Source organism: Carlito syrichta, unplaced genomic scaffold (assembly GCF_000164805.1).
Source record: "Carlito syrichta isolate Samal-C Ts95f unplaced genomic scaffold, Tarsius_syrichta-2.0.1 Scaffold308114, whole genome shotgun sequence".
Taxonomy (NCBI): Eukaryota; Metazoa; Chordata; class Mammalia; order Primates; family Tarsiidae; genus Carlito; species Carlito syrichta.
In genome coordinates this window covers 421,884-442,394 of record NW_007252210.1, presented here as the reverse complement: position 1 = coordinate 442,394, position 20,511 = coordinate 421,884, and the positions used below count along the sequence as shown (strand labels likewise).

Sequence of the window (20,511 nt, the reverse complement as noted above, 5' to 3'; positions counted from 1 at the left end):
AGTTCCTCATAGAATTAAAAAAAAAAAAAGATCCATCAATCCCATTACTGAATACCTATCCAAAGAAATTGGACTCAGTATGTCAAAGAGATACATGCACTCCCATGTTTATTGCAGCATTCTTCACAATTGCCAAGATATGGAATCAACTTAAGTGTCCATCAATGAATGAATGGATAAAGAAAATATTGTATATATTCACAATGGAATACTATTCTGCCTTTAAAAGGGAAGAAATTCTATCATTTGCAACAACAGGGATGAGCCTGGAAGATATTATGAAATAAACCAGGCACAGAAAGACAAATACCACATGATTTCATTCACATGTGGAATCTAAAAAAGTTTATCTTATAGATGCAGAGCGTAGAATGATGGCTACCAGGAGCTGGGGTTGTTGAGGGGATAGGTTTTGGAGATGTTGGTAAAAGGATACAAAATTTCAATCAGACAAGAAGAATAAGTTTAAGAGGTCTATCATACAACAAAAATTAATAAGAAAAAATCAATTATATAAAAAAGAAATGGGTCAACAACATACATTGGTATTGACAGATAAGAAAATCCAAAGGGGAAGGCAGTTATGTTCACACTACTGTTCACAATAGCAAAATCAAAGAACCGAGACCTCATCTCTACAACAAATCAAAAATCAGCCAGGTGTGGTAGCACATGCCTGTAATTCCAGCTACTCGGAAGGCTGAGGCCGAAGGATCGCCAGAGCCCAGCAGGTCAAGGCTGCGGTGGCCGGAAGCAGCCACTGCACTCCAGTCTGGGTGACAGAGTGAGACTCCAACTCAAAAAAAAAAAAAAAACAAGGAACCAACTCCGCTGCCCATTGAAAATGGATTGGATAAAGAAAACATGGTACATATACATGATGGAGTATAATGCAGCCACAAGGAAGGACAAATTATGGGCTTTGCAGCAACTTTGATGGACTTAGAGTCAATCATACTCAATGATCTATCACGAAAACAGAGAACTGATTATCACACGTCCTTATTGATAAGTGTGAACATTTAGTACAATACTACAAGAGAGAGATTAGCAGCAGCGTAACACTGCAAGGGGTTGGAGGGCAAGTGACATCACTAAGGGTACCTGATCCTAAATCAGGGGAAGGGAGGAAAGTTGGAGGCCCAAACTTCACCCACACGTAGACTACTTATATACCTAATCCTGACTTGTACCCTACATCTGTAAAATAAAACAAAGAAAAAAAATCCACAGGAGGAACAATAATGTGAAAAGATGTGTAATCTCATTAGAATCAAGAAAATTAACAATTTTTACTCGTTAGACTAGCAAAAATTAGAAAATGGAGAAACAGAAGTACTAGTGGAGCACTGAGGAAAATGATATTCTCAAACATTGCTAGTGGGACTGTGATTTGCTATAATATTTTTAGAAAATAATATGAAAAAATTTTTCAAAGTTAAGACTCGCATACCCTTTGAACTAGCAATCCTACTTCTGGGAACTACACCATAAAAATAAAACTACTAATATCTAAGAATATGCATCCAAGAATGTTGATGGTGACAGCTCTTTTTTATGTGTTGAAATTTTTTCACAACAGAATGCCTATTGAGAGCAAATTACTTGACTAAATGTTAGTAAATTCATACTTTATGCAACTATGAAAAAGAATAAACTAGATCTAGCCTTTCAAAATCTCCAAGATGTATTGCAAAGTGAGAAAACCAGGATAGAGTCACACACACACACACACACACACACACACACACACACACACGCGCGCGCGCACACACACGTGCATATACTAGGTATATAGCTTGATCCCACATTTTAAGATAAGTAGGGACAGTCCCCCTGAATACTGACGCATGTGTTTGCATAGAGTTGTGTCAGCACAGAGCAAAGAGAAGAAGTTATACATCATCCTATATTCACTGGTTTCTCTGAAGCAACACAGGCCAAGAAAAGAGAAAGTGAGAAGGGTGGAAAAAAGACACCGAAAGGCCAGTAGTATACTGAAAAATATTCACGGTACAGTAACAAGAGAAAATGTAAAAAATAAAATTCTATGTAGTCTACTAATGAAAATTACCTATCAATTATGTTCAACAATATAATAAGTTCCTAGGCAAGGACCAGAGGTGACACAGTCATTAAATTAGTGACTTGATTTCTAAATGGGATTATGGACACATTTTGCTTGGAATTTTTAAAGAGAATTTTTGCAATATAATCATGTTTTTAAATGGAGTAAAAGAAATCTGGCACTATGCCTCAAGAGCCATATAAAGAGCTCTGCCCTTTGACATTCTATTTCTACTTTTAGGAATTATTCTTAAGAAAATAAACAGATGTGGACAACAATGCTTGTTAAAACACCTGAGTAGCATAAATAAATTCTAACATTAAATTCTACAAGATACTACACAATTTCAATTTACAAAACATATGCCTGCATGTGTCTATTTTACTTATATGTGTGTATGTTATACATATATACTATGTATGTATACACATATGCTATATATATTACAAATGGATATTGTGTTGCATCTCAGATTTTCACTAACATCATATTGTGGGTTATTTTATGTTATTTAATATACATATCTGTATACACATAAATATACATACCTACACACAAACGCATTACTAAGAAAAAGACCAAAAGAAAACATATTAAAATATTATTAGTGGTTATCTATGGCTGAGAATATAGGCAGTTTCTATTTACTTTTTTTTTTTTTTCAGTTAGAGTCTCACTCTGTCACCCAGACTGCAGTGCAGTGGCCACTCCTGGCCACCGCAGCCTCGACCTGCTGGGCTCCGGCGATCCTTCCACCTCAGCCTTCCGAGTAGCCAGAATTACAGGCGCACGCTACCACGCCCAGCTAATTTTTTGATTTATTGTAGAGATGAGGTCTCGCCTGCCCAGGCAGGTCTCAAACCCGCGGGCTCAGGCAATCCACTCACCTCAGCCTCCCAAAGGCGCGGGATTACAGGCTGAGCCACCGAGCCCAGCTCTATTTACATCTTTATACTTATCTCTTTTCTAAACTGGCTAAAATTAATATGCATTCTACAATATGCCAAAAGCACAATAATCAATTTTAAATGGAAACATAAGAAAGGCAATGATCTCATTTTGAAATGAAAAATGACACTTCCCAACAATTCTAAACGTTCAAAGGCGTAACCTTCCTCCAATGCTCCTTTAACATCAGAAAATAGTGTGAAGATGCTCAGTAACCTAAACAGGTGTCTTACATCACTTGGATACAGGTCGAATCACAGAGCCCTCTAGATTAACAAACTATCCCTCCAGTATCATATAAACTCCGGGACACTAAAAGTCCTTGAGTTTCGAGGACGAATCCTCATAGTAAGCAGTTCTCAGAGAGGCCGCCCGGGAAGCCTTCCTATGATTCAAAAGCAACAAAGCTGTTTGTTATATTACCTCTATGGAACAACAGTCATAATTTATTCCTTCGGGTTTCCAGGTAGAGCAGATTTCTATAGTTTGGTCTGAGATCTCAAAACTGGAAACACTTCTTTCATTTTTTTCTCTCATTCCTCCTTCTGGTTAGAAAGGATTTCAGCTGCAACACAAGGCAAGGGCAGTGTTGTGGGAAGGCAAACAAGGCTGCAATGGAGACACAGCAAGGGCAGCCAATAATCTGTGTCCTTATCCTAAGAAATCTACCCAAGGAGGACCCGACAGGCCAGCAAGATAAACATCAACCCTGTGGGGCATGCATCTTCCCTTCCACCTCCTTACTCTCTATCCCTGGGAAGACCATATGCTTCCTGGTTGATGAAAACAAGGATGCCCCGCTACCTCTTTTCCCCCATGGCTCAGTAGGATCGAAGAAAAATCAACAGAATCATGGGTGGGTTGCTTTCAGGCCCACTAGCAGTCTCTCTTGTTGCCAAAGTAATTTGAATAAATGTGTTCTGCATGTTTGAGCAGAGTCAAAAATCACAAAACTATTCCAAAGAGCTTTTCAAAACTCAACTAGTAACAAAATGTTATTTCCACATTGACAGGTCACAACATATTATTATTTAAATACCCAAACAATGGCCGGACATTGCAATGCAAAGAAAATGCAGGCATGGATATATGCACGCACATTCTTAGATGATTCCAGCTCCTGGAGTCTGAATTTCTCTGGCATCACAGAATCCAAAAGTCCAGATAACTAAGATTTTTCACTTGTTGTTGTATACATATAGCTTCAGATCAGGTAGAAAATTCTGGTGCATCTTATTTGCTATTATATGTCTGGCCAACAATATGACATAAAAAACTAGTATAATTGGCTATGTGGCATTGTAATGTAGACAGAATAAACTAAATTGAATAAACTCCCAACTGAATCTTTTAGACTCAATCAACCATAATCAAAGTGCATATTAGGATTCCTACTAGCACATATTCAGACTGATGAATTAATAAAACAAATCCCTCTCCCTCTACCTGACAAAAAGGCAAGAATTACAATAAACAATAACTGAATATTGTTACTGGCTTGCAATTTACTTAGAGATGAGATGAAAGCAACAAGATAAAGTCAAAACTGGGAGAAATCATAGCAAATAGATACAAGTAAGAATGGAAGTACACAGAAAAGTAATTTGTCCCAAATAGAGAATGAAGATACATAATGGGAGTGGAAAAGTTGCCATATTGTAGTCAGTTCTTGATTAGTCATATGTGATTTACCAATTTTGGGTATTACCTTCCTTTCAGGCAGGCTTTGAACATCTGAGTCATCTCTTTCCATCTTTAGTTCATATGTGTCCAGAAACCCCTAAAATCATGTTTACCACTAATCTATGTCAAACTTAATTAGGACAGCAAGATTCATGGTACAGCCATTATTTACTGACCAATGGACTTCACCTCTCTAGTTTGGGACCAAATCTGGTGACACATTTCTACTCGTGGAAGAGAAGTCAGCATAGAAATTAAGCTGATGAATAAAAATACCAGTCAGCTCATCTTTGCCTGTTGTCTTTTTGCTAAGTAAAATCGATTCAGATATGTATAATCTGTCAACTCTATTAAGTGTCATTTACAGGCAAGAAAATGTACTCTCATGATAATGAAAATAGAAAAGCCATTGTCTATGATATGTAAAGGCTCAGACATAGCGTTCTTGACTTGAACAGATGGGTTCTAAACAGTAAAAGGAAAATTATAGGAATCTGTCTCATACAATGGGGATACAAATATCATTTCACAGTGAAAGTTTGAATGCCTCATCAATTCAATGGATTATAGGCTCTTCATAGGAAGAGACCTTTCTTTTTTTATTTTGCTTTTATATTTCCTTCAGCATCTAAATTTCTGCCTACATACATAACCTGGAAATTCATATTTTTTCTTAAGTTACTGTCCTAAGTTCAAATCTTGTCATACCACTTATCAGCCAAGTGGTCTTGATTTCTCTAAGCCTTAGTTTGCTTCTCTAGAAAGTGGGTATAATGATACCCACTCCTAGAGCTGTTGCAATGACCAAATAAGCTGTTCTCTGTAAAACACAAAGCACACAACTAGCAGAAAATAATCTGATGGATAAATGTATAGCTATTACCACTGTTATGTGAACTACTTGACTAAACTCACTAATTCCAGGTATGAGAAAAGTAAACCACAGAAGAAATAGAACTTTAAAGAATTGACTTTTGTAACTTGAGTTTGATCTTTAAAAAAGAAAGAAAGAAAGAAAGAAAGAAAGAAAGAAAGAAAGAAAGAAAGAAAGAAAGAAAGAAAGAAAGAAAGAAAGAAAGAAAGAAAGAATAAGGATAGGGCAACACCATATGTGACCACTACACTAACATACATTTCGCATCTTTTATTCCTTAACCCTTAGATTCTTTCTACTTAAGACCAACATTTAACATTAACAGAGCCAAATATACTTGAGAATGGAAGAAACTGATGTTCTGTGTTGCTTATAAACTGGAAAGGAGGCAAAAATGAGAGAGATTCATTCCACTGATACTACCCAACAGTACTCCAGTAGATGCTCTGAGCTCTGGGCTCAAGGGCATCTAGAAACACAATGGTTTTGTTTCAGACCTTTTTCAGCATACCGGCAACAACACAACCTTGGATCTTTCTAAAGTAATCCATTTCAGATCCACGACTTCAAAGTGGGAAGAGAAATGCAAGACTACTCAGGGACTGAGGTGTGTAGAAACAGAAAAAGGGGAAAAGGGAGCAGGACATTGAAAACAGCGTGAGAACCAAACTCCCAGTGACTTGCACTGGCTCTCAGACTTAGTTCAGACCCAGCCAGATAGAAGACTCATCATTCATTTGTTAAATCTCTTTGCTTCCTCTTTCCTCCTTGTCTTTCTCCTTGCTGTCCCAAAGAGGAATCAAACTCACCTCATCAAGCTGGCAAAGAGCTACAGGCACTTTCTAGTTGAACTTAAGAAGCTACAGCAGCTAACCCGCTGGCACTTCTGATTCACAGGAGAGCTCATTCACAGCTGCTCAGACTCTGAGCAGAGGGATTAGAACTCTAACTACTTAAAATTCCTGAGCCAGAGGAGTTTTGCAAGGTGGGGTTCTTCACAACAGCCTGCAGTCAACCATGCCCTTGCCGGCGAGGCTCTAGGGGTTCTTCGTGCCTGGGGGACAGTTATTCACCTCCAGCCTCAGAAGACTGGCCTGACCAGTCACACAGCACTTTTGAGGACAGTGGCTAAGTCTGGAATTGGAGACGTTATTTACCATTTTGGTTAGTCACTAAGTAAAGTCTTTGCCTTTCTAATGAAGTCTTTGCCTTCATTACCTGTGCAGTAGGACAGACAAGGGTCAGCTAAAAAGATTCCTGAACTATTTCACCAAAACAGCCCAGTTCTACAAATAGGTGATTACCGCACTGAGCAATAGATGCAAGTATGGTCTTTAGTGAAGTCAGGTTGAGTTCACCAGCATCTCAAGCTAATTGGCAGGCAGACCCAGGCCCCACAGCCCACCCTCCACCCCTCCCTTGCAATTTGGTCAGGTTCTATAAAAATAAGCCTTATGTATTACTCAGTTGACTCGGACTTCCTGTGTTTTTGAACATTTTGAAGGATAGCATAGCATTTACAAATAAGAGGGGCTTTTAATCTTTTATATTCCATGCCTGCTACTGGATTCACAAACTGCTGAATAAATACCTAGCCTCTCAAGCTGGCTTCTAGACAAGGGTGACAATTTGTACTTTCATTATAATATGGGCATTGCTTTTCAAGAGATTTGTGATTTCTAGTTTAAAAATGGTTTGTGGAGGATATGAGAAATGGACTTGAAGGTCAGTACATTAATTTTTCTTTTAATTTTAAATGAAAATGATGTAATTACTTGGTGACCACAAATACAAGTGAAATGGCTGCTTGTTCACCTAAAAAACTTTTCTTTTCCCTTACGAAACTGCCACTTGTCACTCTGAATAATTAAATTCAATAGAAATGATTCTGACTTGTGAGACCTCATCTCTACAATTAAAAAAAAAAAAAAAATTAGCCAGGCATGGTAGTGCACGCTGTAGTTCCAGCTACTTGGAAGGTTGAGGCGAAAGGATCACCGGAGCCCAGCAGATAGAGGCTGCGGTGGCTGGGAGCAGCCACTGCACTCCAGTCTGAGTGACAGAGTGAGACTCCAACTCAAAAAATAAAAAGAAAAAGAAATGATTCTGGATGATTGAGGATATAAGAATGATGTCTCTGTGTTCAGGTAGATCACTGAACATATAGAGTCTATATTCCAAAAAGGTTCTCCTATTTTTAGGGTTAAATTAAATGCTCACACATTTTGCTTCTTATTAGCACTGTTGTATATTAGCACCAATTGTATAACTGGCAAGAGAAGAAGGAGGTTGTGAAATTCAAATCAGGAAATGTTTTCAAGCTCTGAGCAGGGAAAAAATGAAATAAAGGCTCTCTTTAAAAAAAAAAAAGTTTAGGCTTTCTGTCTTTAGAGTAGACTATGGAGCATTGTAGATAAATTGGTTAGCCTCTTTGATAACAGTCAAAGAAGTCTTACCCACAGAGTAGATACAGAGGATTTTTTAAATGATGGTAGTATAGGTTTTAGCCTTTATCTTAGCTCAAGAAATGCATATAGAATGCACATCAGAAAGTAGGTACACCACTAAGCCCCTGGCAATACATACTTACAATCAAATAAATTAAATGAAAGCTCATTATCCAAAATGTTGACCAAATTATGTCTTATGAATTCATGGACAAAGTCAAGAGAGAGAAAGGGGAAACTAACAGTTTCACACATACCTCCATAATGGTTCACAATTCAGATTACTACCTGCATTCTTTCTCATTAAAAGAGTTGTGCTGAAATTTGGCACTGCAGTCCTAGACAACATGAAGAAATCTGTGTGCTAAATTCTTTCTAGTTTTCCTTTTCCTTTTGTTTTTGTTTTTTTTAATCAGAGAAACAAAAGGTGATATGGGTGATTTCTAAAGATTTCCTTAATTAAATCTGGTTTGATTCCCCCACTTAAGTGAAATGAGATGGTTAAGAATAAAAGTAGCTTCATTTATCAATAAACACTGAAGAATCAATGTTTTGCTTATCTGTTCAGATCAAATTTCTTGATCATATTATTCTACAAAGCTAAGTAGGTTATAAACATGTTACCATTGATGCAGTTAGTAATCATTTATTCATTTACACACATGCCAAAATCCACTATATTAACACAGGTCTGTGGGATGACTTCCTTTTCTGTAGACTATTTTGCCATTGGGGGGGGAAAAATATCTCCTGGCCCACCATATCTCAGATCGTGCATTCAGTAGCAGAGTGGAACCTGCCATGGCTGCTTCGAAGGGTTTTACCACAGAGATTCAGACATCACTGTATCATGGAAAAAGTAGTTGCTGCACATAGCAAGTGAGAAATTTCATGATGCCATTTAATACACAGCTTTACCTCATTACTTATAAAACAACTTTTAATATTCTTACTTGTATGTAAAGTTTTTCTAAAATTTTTACTTTATTATAAGATATTTCAACAGACTCTCTTGGAGGGCTTCAAGAATATTCCATGGGGCATTCTTTACTGTGGGTTTCAAATATCAGCCTGAGCTATTGGAAAAAGGCCCTGGGTTATTTTTTTGTTTTTAAAATGTTTGTATAATGGCTTCAAATGTACAAGACATGAGGGAATGAATTGTTTAAAACTTGTTAAAATCTTAACTTTGCTTTTTGCCTCCAAAAAATTAGTATGAATTGTTTTTTCCTAATTCCAAACAACCGTGAACCCAATTTACAAACATTTTTGCAATAAAAAAACAACAAATGGAAAGTTTAACATTGAATTAAGGCGATTTCAGAATTAGCAGGTGCACACTGGCAGATTTATAGGGGCCAGTGGTCTGACAGCTATGTTTTAGAACTGGAAAACATCTGCTCAAAGTAAGTAGTTTATGGTTTCCATATCAAACAGAAGAATAAATAATCACACTGATTATGAGGCTTTGGTAGATTAAAAAAAAAAAAAAAGAAATGCAATTCCTACTCTAGTGGGCTTGTATACTTCATTGCTATGTTCTACTAAAACTAAGGTGATCTAGAAATTACCATAACACATTAATATGAACTCAATGATAAAGGTAAGAGAGTATCCAAATTTTAAATGGAAAATGCATAAGCATGTGTTACGGATGAGAAAAGGCTAATTAAATATAACATTCAACTAAGCTATAAAAGGGACTTTTTTTCTTCGTGTAAGTCAGATTATATGAGCTTCCTCTACCACATCAAGTCACTAATCTAAAATAGTGGAATCCAATTCCTGGAAATACTCAAATTTAGACATGTAACAGATAATAATAGAGATACGGAGAAATTTTGTACAAACATGCAACAACCTTGGTAATGAACTCTTTTTTTTTTTCTTCTTTTAAGCCTAGTCTTTGGTCTCCTTCTGAACAATTGCATGAAGCAAGGAATTGGCTGTTATTCAGTAAATTTGGACTGTGGACACTGACCAAATTGCTTGACATTCTACCTCCACCCCTTATCCTATTTTCAGACCACATTTTCCCTCCACGGTGACTTTCTGGTTATATATTATCTGGTTTGGCCGTCTCTACTGCCCACTTCAGATAATTGCTCAACTCTCCACTTGGCTTCTTGCTGGGTAGGCTTGACCTAAGAGAATGGATGAAGAAAGAGCCAGCACTTTCCTTTGATCTCTTAGAACTCAGGATTCCATTATATAATCTACTATAAATCCTGGCAGTTGAGATTGACATCAACTTCCAAACTTGCCATAATATGACAATCCTAGATGATTCATTATGTATCCTGACATTTCTTAATTAACATGAACTCAATACTTCAGTTTGTCTGTGATAAGCAGTTTTTCTTAGTTGCCTTCTCAATATTTTTGAGGGTTTCCTTGATTAATTTTTCTTTTCTGCAATCTAAGCTTCATATGCCAAATGTTCTAACTGGCTATCTGCCTCTAAGGTTTAAGCGCACAGATGTTTCCTTGTGACCACAGCAAATACTACTCCTCTGAGAATAGGTTTGATAAATAGAATTGGCAATAAATTTAGAACTAAAGAGCTGGATAAAAAAGTCAAGTGCAGTCCATGTTCACTACACTTTTGTAAATCTACACACTTGTCTAGTGTACCCAGTGGTAGTGGATTCTAGGAATCCCATCAACAAACTAAAGCCTTAAATAATCCCCAAACTCCTTCTATGTAACAATATAAATCCCTTTCCCTACTGAACACATTACCATGGCTTCTAACAAGTAGAAAATTGGCACATGTAAATTTTACTGCTATTCCAAGTGCAGAGGGAGGAGTAAAATGGATGGAATCCAGATGGTAAGAATGAGAAGCAAGGGCCCTGCAGACTCCAAGGAGGAATAATGCTTGCACTGTTTTAAGTGACTAATACTCCACTACATTCATACTGCTTATGCAACACAAATGCCGTAATAAGCAGGAGACCTTTCAAGGTCTACTGCTTGTTTCCTTTCCTAGAAAACATATTGCTATGAGTCTTTTCCTTCACAAACTAGATTTGAAGTCCTTGTTTGCTTGATTTATGAAGACTGAGTGACCTGGAGGAATAGACCACCAAACCAACAGGAGCAGCGTTTCTTCCAGCTCTGACTGAATGTTATGATGTTACCTTCTCCCCATACTTCTCTGCTCAAAACTCAAAGCCCAGGCATTGTCCACCATGAACCCCTCAAGAGTATCACTTGAGATTGACAGGAACTGTCATCACTTGAGATTGACAGGAACTGAAATTGAGTGTGGCTTGACTTTCCTCCCAAATCCACCCCAAAAAAGGTCCCTGCCTTTTTTCTTTTTTAATTGCTGCCCTTATCTTTTATTTCCACTTAGAACAGAAAAAAAGAAGAGGAAGGGAAAAAACACACTGTTCTCCTTTCTCTCTACCCTCAGATCACAGACTTCAGCTGTCCATTCCTATAAAGGTAAAGCATCTTCGGCAACTAAAAGGGATATCACACTTTTTCTTCCCAACCAGAGCCCTAAATCAATGGAATGATATGACACATCTGTCTTTTATCCCCAGCACAAATGCCTATGGATCTGATTGTGCTTATGTTATCAGGACCGTAAGCCACCGTTCTAAATGAAGGTTGCTGATGGCGAGAACCACAGAATCATAAAATGATATAGCCATGGGGCTGTCATATAGTTCCCCTACTCCAACACCTATCCATTTTGTGAGGAAAATGAAACTTCAAAAGTCAAAGACCTGGTCAGTTCCTACCACTAAGTCCCTATTGAATAACTATAAATAAATGATAATAATCTTAACCATCTTAATCTAATAGAAATATGACTTTTTTCTTCTGAATCTATATCTTGTCCAAATAAAATAATTTCACCATGAAAATATACCAACTAAATAGCATTTATACATATGAGGTGTGCTACTTTTCTAAGTTCTGTCACTCAGTCTTCATTGTATCACTAATATAATCTTTGAATAGGTGGTTGGTAGTTGTTAAGCCCATTTTACAGTTAGGAAAACAAAGCACCAAGTTTGCAATATTTTACTAAGCATATCAGGAGCACAGTCATATCATTTGATTACCAACCCACCTCTTTGTAAAAAATAAAATCTTTACAACCATAAACCATCATGATTTCCAGTTTTTTAAATTTTGCTACACCTCCCTTTATTTCTAACACCTCCAAACTGATGTACTCACTCTTACCTGAAAACCTCAATCTACACCGTATTTTTCTAAGATTGAGTTTTTATTTCATTCCAGCCCTACACCAAAATCTTTAATGCCTACACTACAAAAACCAGCCTTATTAATAAGATATTTGACCTTCCAATCCTAAGCTATCTTCTACCACCTTCCTGTTCTTTTCTTCATTATGCTTTTGTCACACTGGCCAATAGTTTCCCAAAACCTTTTCCTTCATGCCTCAATTATGCTCTTCCCTTTTCTTTTTTCTTTTTTGGGTCAGGGTCTCACTCTGTAGCCTGGGCTGTAGTTAAGTGGCATGACAATGACTCACCACAGTCTCAACCTCCTGGGCTCAGGCAATCCTTCCACCCCAGCCTCCTGAGTAGCCGGAACCACAGACATGCGCTCCCACACACCAGGTTTATTTTTCTGAATTTTTTGTAGAAACGAGGTCTTGCTATTTTGCCCAGGCTGGTCTCAAACTCCTGGGCTCAAGTAAGTCTCCCACCTCAGTCTCCCAAAGTGCTTGAATTACAGGTGTGAGCCACAGCATCCAGCCTCTTTCCTTTTCTTATACCTTCCTGTGTACACATTACCCATCCTTTTAGGTCATGGTCAAATGACCCTTCCTACCTGAAATCCTTAACCACCCTGTGCCAACCCAGAAATAACTTCCACTCTTTGTGCTTCCTCACCACAGTGCTTTTCACTCTCAAAGCCCTTGTCATACTCTACTCTCTGCTGTTATGTGACATTGTGTCATAAAGCACAGATTATAGTTATTATGGAACAGTCATCATTCTTGCTTCCCTGATTCCTCTCTTTGATGACTATCTGTGTGAAGAGAGGGAGGCAAAAGAAATCTTGCTGAGAAGTGTGTGTCAAAAATTTGTTACACGTGCTTCACATTAGTTTTCTCATCAAAAGAAGCATCTTGCTTCAGTGTTGGGAAATGCCTTAGTCATGCACACATAGAGTTGTATACTGACTTTCTCATTCAGTATGTAATAGTCATATGTCATATTATGTGCCTTACTGACCATACCTGATAGAGAATGTCTTGGAATCAGGAGCATGTCAGGCTCAATCGAACACAACAATTATGTGCCAAACACCAGTGTGTACCAGAACTTTCACAAGGCACAAGGGTACAAACAAGAACAAAGACCTATTTTTACACCCGGGACACTTTCAGTCTGGTAGGGAGCAGGGACTCTGGGACTGATCTATAAACCACAGCAGAGCTCTTGGAAATATTACTCATTTCTTAAATAATGTCAGGAAAAGAATTTAGCAATGTAAGTTCAGTGGAACTACCTTGGTTTCTGAGTAACTTTAATCCCAAAATACACTTTTGTAAAACTTGATGCAGACAGCATTTTCAACATTTTTTATCAGAGGAAGAAAAAGCAATTTATATCTGTATTTTTCATATAGTTTTAAAGTGAAAGATACTAAAGGGGGTTATTATATGATGTGACCATCTTTACTAAGCACCTTTCTTTACATGGTTTTAAGCCAATTAGTTCTGGCAAATGATTGGTTGTCTAGGTAAATAAAAAAATTAGAGTACAAGAGACAAATGTTCTCTGTCAAATAAACTCAAAACTTCTTGTGGATTTCTTGGCATCTTTATTGAAATTCTGAGAGAATATATTCCAGTGAGACTATTTCCATGAAAAGCAGAGGGAAGAAGGGTCTCAGAAATGCAGATCACCCATTTGCAAAAGGACCCTGGTGGTTTCTTCTGAGCCAGCCAAGGACAGGAGGTACCTTTTGGAAGCTCAGACAATGATCATTTGACAAGAGAACATTTTGATGTGGTCTAAGAAATGTCAAAAAACCCAGTGGGGGGCCAAGGCAGGAAGATCTCTTGAGGTCAGGAGTTCAAGACCAGCCTGGACAATGTAGCAAGATCCTGTCTCTACCAAAAAAAATTTTTTTTAAATAACCAAATGTGGTGGCACAAGTCCAAGAATTGGAGGTTCCAGTGAGCTAGGTCCATACCACTGCACCACTCCAGTCTGGGTGACAGAGTGAGACTTTATTTAAAAATGAAAAACAGGGCAACCCCTTCGAGTTCCCTCCCTCTGTGGGAGCTTTTTCTGTTCTCTCAATAAATCCTGCTTTCTCACTTTAAAAATAAAAATATAAATAAATAAATAACAGTGTCACTTCTCTATTCCAACAAAGGTAGGAACCTCAGTTAATCTACTCATACTGTTAATATCCCCCAGGATTATCATCTTCTTGTGGCCTGTCACTTCTTCCTTGTGATTGGCAGTAACCACAAAGGGCCTGCATATTGTATTAAAGGCAGCAAGAAAGGGGAGCTGGAAGACTGTGACCCACTTATATCCATTCTTACCAGGAAACTCCAAAGAACTGAGAGTTGGCAACAGCTTTAAATAGGAGACTGAAACCAAAGTAAGTTCTTAAAGGCTGCGGTTAGTCAAATGAACCTCCAGGTGTGCATCTGATAAGAAACTGTGGTTTTCACGGAACCAACCCTACTGCCCATCAAAAGTGGACTGAATAAAGAAAACATGGTACATATACGTGATGGGGTATTATGCCGCCATAAAGAAGAACAGAGTGCTGGACTTGGCAGCAAATTGAATGGAGTTGGAGACCACCATACTAAGTGATCTATCACAGAAACAACTGAATAACGTATGTTCTCACTCATAAGTGGGCCCTGAACATTAGTCACATTAGCACAAGGAAGAGATCGGCAGCTGCTGGACACTCCCCGGGGAGGAAGCAAGGAGGATGGGGGTCATGTGACAACACAGAGGGCACCTGGTCCTATACTAGGAGAGTGAGACCAGTTAGAAGCCCAAACTTCACCTGCATGCAGCCTACTTATGTAGCTCATCCTCACTTGTACCCCACATCTCTACATTAAAATAAAATTTAATTTTAAAAAAAAGAATCTGTGTGGTTTTTACAACAGAAATTCTAGGGCAGCCCCTAGTCACTTGCCCTCTCAAAAGAAAGCAGAGGGCATCCCCCAAAGTCTACAGGGATGCCCAGAAAGAGGACTGTCATCATCTCTCCAAAACCCCACTCATCCTGCATCCTTACATTCCAGCTTCGCCACAGGTGGGAAGCTGAGACTCCCCTCCCACATGCTCACACTGCACACGCTCTCAGTTCTGTAGAGACATAAACCAATCCACCCCTTGTGTCCATTTCAGAGAACCAAACCCAAGCAGCCCTCACTCACTTGGTAACAAGATTTTCTATGCGACTAAGCAATAATTTATGCATTCCATATAACAATTTGCATTTTGTAAAAGTGGACTTTTTACAAAGTTCTTTTACATGCATTATTTCATTTAATCCTCAAAAGTCACAGAACTTCTAGAAGTCAGATATCATTATTCCCATTGTGTGGATGAAGATACTGAGGCTTAGAAAGGGTATAATGTTAACTCCCATCATCCCCCAATGCTCAGCTTACTTCTCCAAGGCAAGGTTCATACTGACCAGAAACTTTAAAAATTAGTACCATATCTAGTAGTGGCTGAGGGCTCTGGAATTAAATGAGTTTATCTTCAAGTCTTTGGGCTGTCATCTATGTGTTGCGTAATTTGAACATGACACCTCACTTTGGAAAGCCTCGGTTTCCACAATTGTTCAATGGGAATCATAATATTGTTTACCACCTGGCATTGCTGTGAAAATTACATGTGATAATACCTATAAAAAAGCTTTGCCCATAGTAAGAGCTCCTCAAGCATTAAGTGCTAATATAATTGCTATTACCACTTTATGGGTACTAAAATGTGTTACATGGCCAGTGAGGGAAAGATAAGCTCATGTCTTTGGTATCATGTTGAATGAGAGTGTGCAACTCTATGTGTTCATGGACTAAGGCATTGCCCCACAAAAAAAAGCAAGATGCTTCTCTTGATGTGAAAACTAATGTGAAACATTTGTAACAGATTTTTGGCATACTCCTCTTGGCAAGATTTTCTTTGCTACCCTCTCTTTACACAGATAGTCACAAAGGAGAGGCATCATGGAAGAAGGATGTAGAAAGTTTCTGGGCTTTCCCTTCCAACACTTTGTACTCATTGCAAAAGCAGAAGCAATCAGGCAGGGTGACTCACGCCTGTAATCCCAGCACTTTGGGAGGCTGAGGCAGGAAGATTGCTTGAGCCCAGGATTTCCAGACCAGCCTGGGCAACATAGCGAGACCTCGTATTTACAAAAAAAAAATTTAAATATTATTTGGGCATGGTGGTGCATGCCTGTAGGTACTTGGGAGACTGAAGCAGAAGGATTACCTGAGCCCAGGAGGTCAAGGTTGTGGTGAGCCATGAGTGTGCCACTGCACTCCATCCTGGGCAACAGAGTGAGACTCCAACTCAAAAAAAAAAAAAAAAAAAAAAAGCATTTCACAGCAGCATGCTCAGCTGGCTGGATTGACCACCTTGTATTTTCCAGACCAAGTTCCTAGTGACAGTCAGATGTACATAAACTCCTAGCAACTACAGTGCTGACCTTGAGTTATTTTTTTCTTTTTTTTTTGAGTTGGAGTCTCACTCTGTCGCCCAGACTGGAGTGCAGTGGCCGCTCCCGGCCACTGCAGCCTTGACCTGCTGGGCTCCGGCGATCCTTCTGCCTCAGCCTTCCAAGTAGCCGGAATTACAGGCATGCGCTACCATGCACGGCTTATTTTTTGATTTATTGTAGAGATGAGGTCTCACTGCCCAGGCGGGTCTCGAACCCGTGGGCTCAGGCAATCCACTCACCTCAGCCTCCCAAAGGCGTGGGATTACAGGCTGAGCCACCGAGCCCAGCTGACCTTGAGTTATTTCATTTATCCAACCAGTGTTTATTGAGTACCAGGCCCTGTACTAGACTGAGAATAAAAATAACTTCCTCATATCGAGCTTCTAACACTGGAAGACTACAAGTAGTTTAATGAGTGGTTTAATCTTCTTTATCCCATATAATTATATCTGGTAGCTACTCTCAGTACACTTCCTCCACAGATGAGACAACCAAGGCCAAAGGCGAAATCATTTACCTCGAATTGCACCGCTAGAAAATGATGAGAACTCTGGTTGGACTCAATCGTTTCCCACAGATTTGAATTGAACTAATTCATGTTTGAATCCTCACCAGAGAGTTATTTACTGTGGAAATCCTAAGAAGATGTAAACACTTTCTAGCAAATATGTTTAGGGGTGAATGGATAGTGCAAGCCTCTTCACCCTCTAAAAGAGTCACAGATTTTCAGGAAAAAAATTTTTACGTTTCTTATATAGAATTATAGAACTCACTGATGGGCAAGGGGTTGTTGTGGTAGTCCAGGGAGCCTGGTCTAGAGAAAGTCTAATGAGATGCTACCTGGAAGGCAGGCATACCATCATCACCTTTTCCTTCAGTAAAAGCCACTGGCAAAGTATCTGCCTTTAAAAACAGCACCTTATCAGACACTTCACAGATGATGTCTCTTCCTTTATAATGACAAAGTCCCTGCCCTGAGAGGGGGGACCTCATCTCAACCACCACGGATGAAATATGTGCTATGAGTGTTTTACAAACAATACAGATGGATGGTCTACTCGGAGCTGGGTCAATCTCTTTCTTGCTCATTTTTCCTTATGCAACCATGGAGCAGAGCTGGTCTCTATTCAAAGCAAACTAAACTCAATCACCAGGTCCTGAGCCCACGCAATTGTTCTGACCAACTGGCACAAAGAATACACACAAAATCAGAGACTTGCAGATAACCATGTGGATGTGTGTAGCAGGCACGTGATGTAAATAGTTATATTGTATAGAATTTTAGAGTGGGTATTTGGGGGAAAGGTGGTCTAGCTACCTCTAAATCCTAAACTAGATAAAAGACATAAAGTTTATGGAAATAAACATAGTTTGACTTTGTTCTTGCTGCAAGTTTAAGACACAAGAGTTTTATCCTGGGCCAGTTGCAGTGGCTCAGGCCTGTAATCCCAGCACTTTGGGAAGCCAAGAGGAGAAGATTGCTTGGGCCCAGAAGTTTCAGACCAGACTGGGCCACATAGCAAGACCTTGTCTCTACAAAAAAAATTAAAAATTAGCCAGGAATGGTGGCATGTGCCTGTAGTCCCAGCTACATGGGAGGCTGAGAACGCTTGAGTCCAGGAATTTGAGGCTACAGTGAGCTGTGATAGCGCCACTGCAGTTCAGCTGGGCAACAGAGTGAGACCTTGTCTCAAAAAAAAGAAAAAGAAAAACAAGGTCTATATCCCTTTCCTCAACTGTCACAAGCAATAAAACAAAACAAATATCTCCAAGTATCTGAGAAAAAAATTCTACTAACAAGCGTGACCCTAGTATTCTTATTCCAAATTTTACTTTTTTCCTACATGTCATATCTCTGATACCGACATTATTTTATTTCTAATTTCTTTTAAAATCTAACAACTACTCCAGTATTGTATCCAACCTCTATAGCACTGTATCCATGCATTTCAAGGCCTAGTGGGAAGTCTTCATAGGATATTAACAAAATCAGAACAATAGAAATCGAATAGAAATGGACTCTGAACCCTAGATCACAAACCATTTCCATCTCACTTATTTTGTCTCTGTGCATTTCCAGATTCAGTTAAAATACTTCTACATGGTATCCTTTAATTTACTCTCAACATTCAAATATGTATATGTTACATTCAAAGCCCGATGAGTTTTCAACAACTCGCACTTGAAGTTGCTCTGCAAGTCTGTTCGATCTGGCCCACAAAGCCATTAAAAATCTGGCACCTTTGAATAGGAATCATTGCCATGATTGCAAGTCCTGATAAAGCCCAACCCTACATTAAATAAATTTTTTTTTTAATTTTTTTAATCATCTTGGCTTCTACAGACATGTCTGAGAAAACAAATACTGGTTGCCTTCTTGACAAAGCATGAAACTTACAACTTAACGAACATTTCCTGAAAACGTGTGGCAAAATGAAAGTATCCTGCCTGTCTTTTGTGACTGCCACATCATTGCACAAGTAGCTTTTGGCTATACGCGGTGGTGGAGTTGTTAAGCACACACCATTCTGAGGCAAAAAAGGAACAGCAGAACTCAAAAGAACTTGCCAAAAGTCATAGGGCAATTTCAAGACAGAGTGGGTAATTCTTGTACTGCTGGATTGTGTGGCTTTTCAGAGAACTTGACTGCGTTTAGGAAACAAGAAATGACTTATTCAAACTGCTTAGTTTGAGCTTACAGAAGTTACGACTCCAAAGATCAAGAAAACGGGTATTGTGTCCATGCTAGGCTAAGATCAGTCCAGTTAGGAACTTTTAACATTCCAAGATAGTTCAGTAATACAGTAACTGCTCGCTAGCGCGAGATCCAATAAATATATGTTATCTGGGGCAGGCAGGCAGCCTGACAGTGCCATACTAAGAAAAGTGTTGTCTGATTGCTCTCTGACTCAGCTGAATATTACTCTAAAAGTGAATTTCCACCGTACCGAGTTTAGAGTTCACATTTTATCATACTAGGAATACTTGCCAGTAACTTTGCCAAATATCCCTGGAGCAGTGAGAGAAAAAAAATGAACATCTTTTCAGATGAGAGGTAAGCTCTGAAGTTACATTGTGCTTGTAAATAGCAGCATATTATAGCAAAAGGGGAAAAAAATAAATTGAAAAGAAGAAATAGGAGTACCTACTTGAAGAGAAGACTGTCACTCAGGGACTATCTTCTTATGCTATGGAAAGGGCAGGAGAAAGGAGCGGGAACCTTTCGAACCCATTAAAGAGCTTCTGAGCATGGAGCCTGCATTTTCAGTTTTGATAGAATCCGTTCCGAGGCAGTAGACAGGAGACTGTTATGACCATGAAATTAGGAAATGCAGGAACTCAAAAATAAAGAACTAGCACCACCATTTGACTAGGATTGGAAAATCTTTAAAAAATAGAGGGGGTGGCCTTCTTTTCTCCTAAGTCTGTCCTGATTCTAACTTTCTTAGCACTTCCGTTTTGATGTTTTTTTATAAAGAGGTAAGTCATGTGTTCATCCGCCTGAAATTTTTGTATGCAATCCAGTCAGTTTTCTCTTCGCTCATAATAAAGCTTGAAGTCTAGACAGGCTTGCGGAGTTGGGGAAAAAAAATCATAAAGCACTCATTCAGCACATAAATTTTGTTGATCCGAAATTAGTTACAGCTAAATAAAAACAAGGGCAAGGAAACGTCTTCGGTGAGCATTTTCGTCACTTTCTCACTCAGCATTGGCTCAACAGTCTGCTCTGCACTTCTTGTCACTGATTAATTAGGTCCTTGACTTTGATAACCTGCCCA

At 38.8% G+C, this 20,511-nt stretch overlaps 1 protein-coding gene across 1 annotated transcript in view; it reads right to left on the bottom strand.

Annotated features, from left to right (window-relative positions):
* ESR1 (estrogen receptor 1) overlaps positions 1-20,050 on the bottom strand; it is a 368,696-nt gene extending 348,646 nt beyond the window's left edge. The window contains exons 1-2 of the mRNA XM_021716020.1: positions 19,882-20,050; positions 8,278-8,410 (exon numbers count right to left, since the gene is read on the bottom strand). The gene's annotated coding sequence lies outside the window, so the exon portion shown is untranslated. The remainder of the gene's footprint in view (positions 1-8,277; positions 8,411-19,881) is intronic.
* Positions 20,051-20,511: the final 461 nt, after the last annotated feature.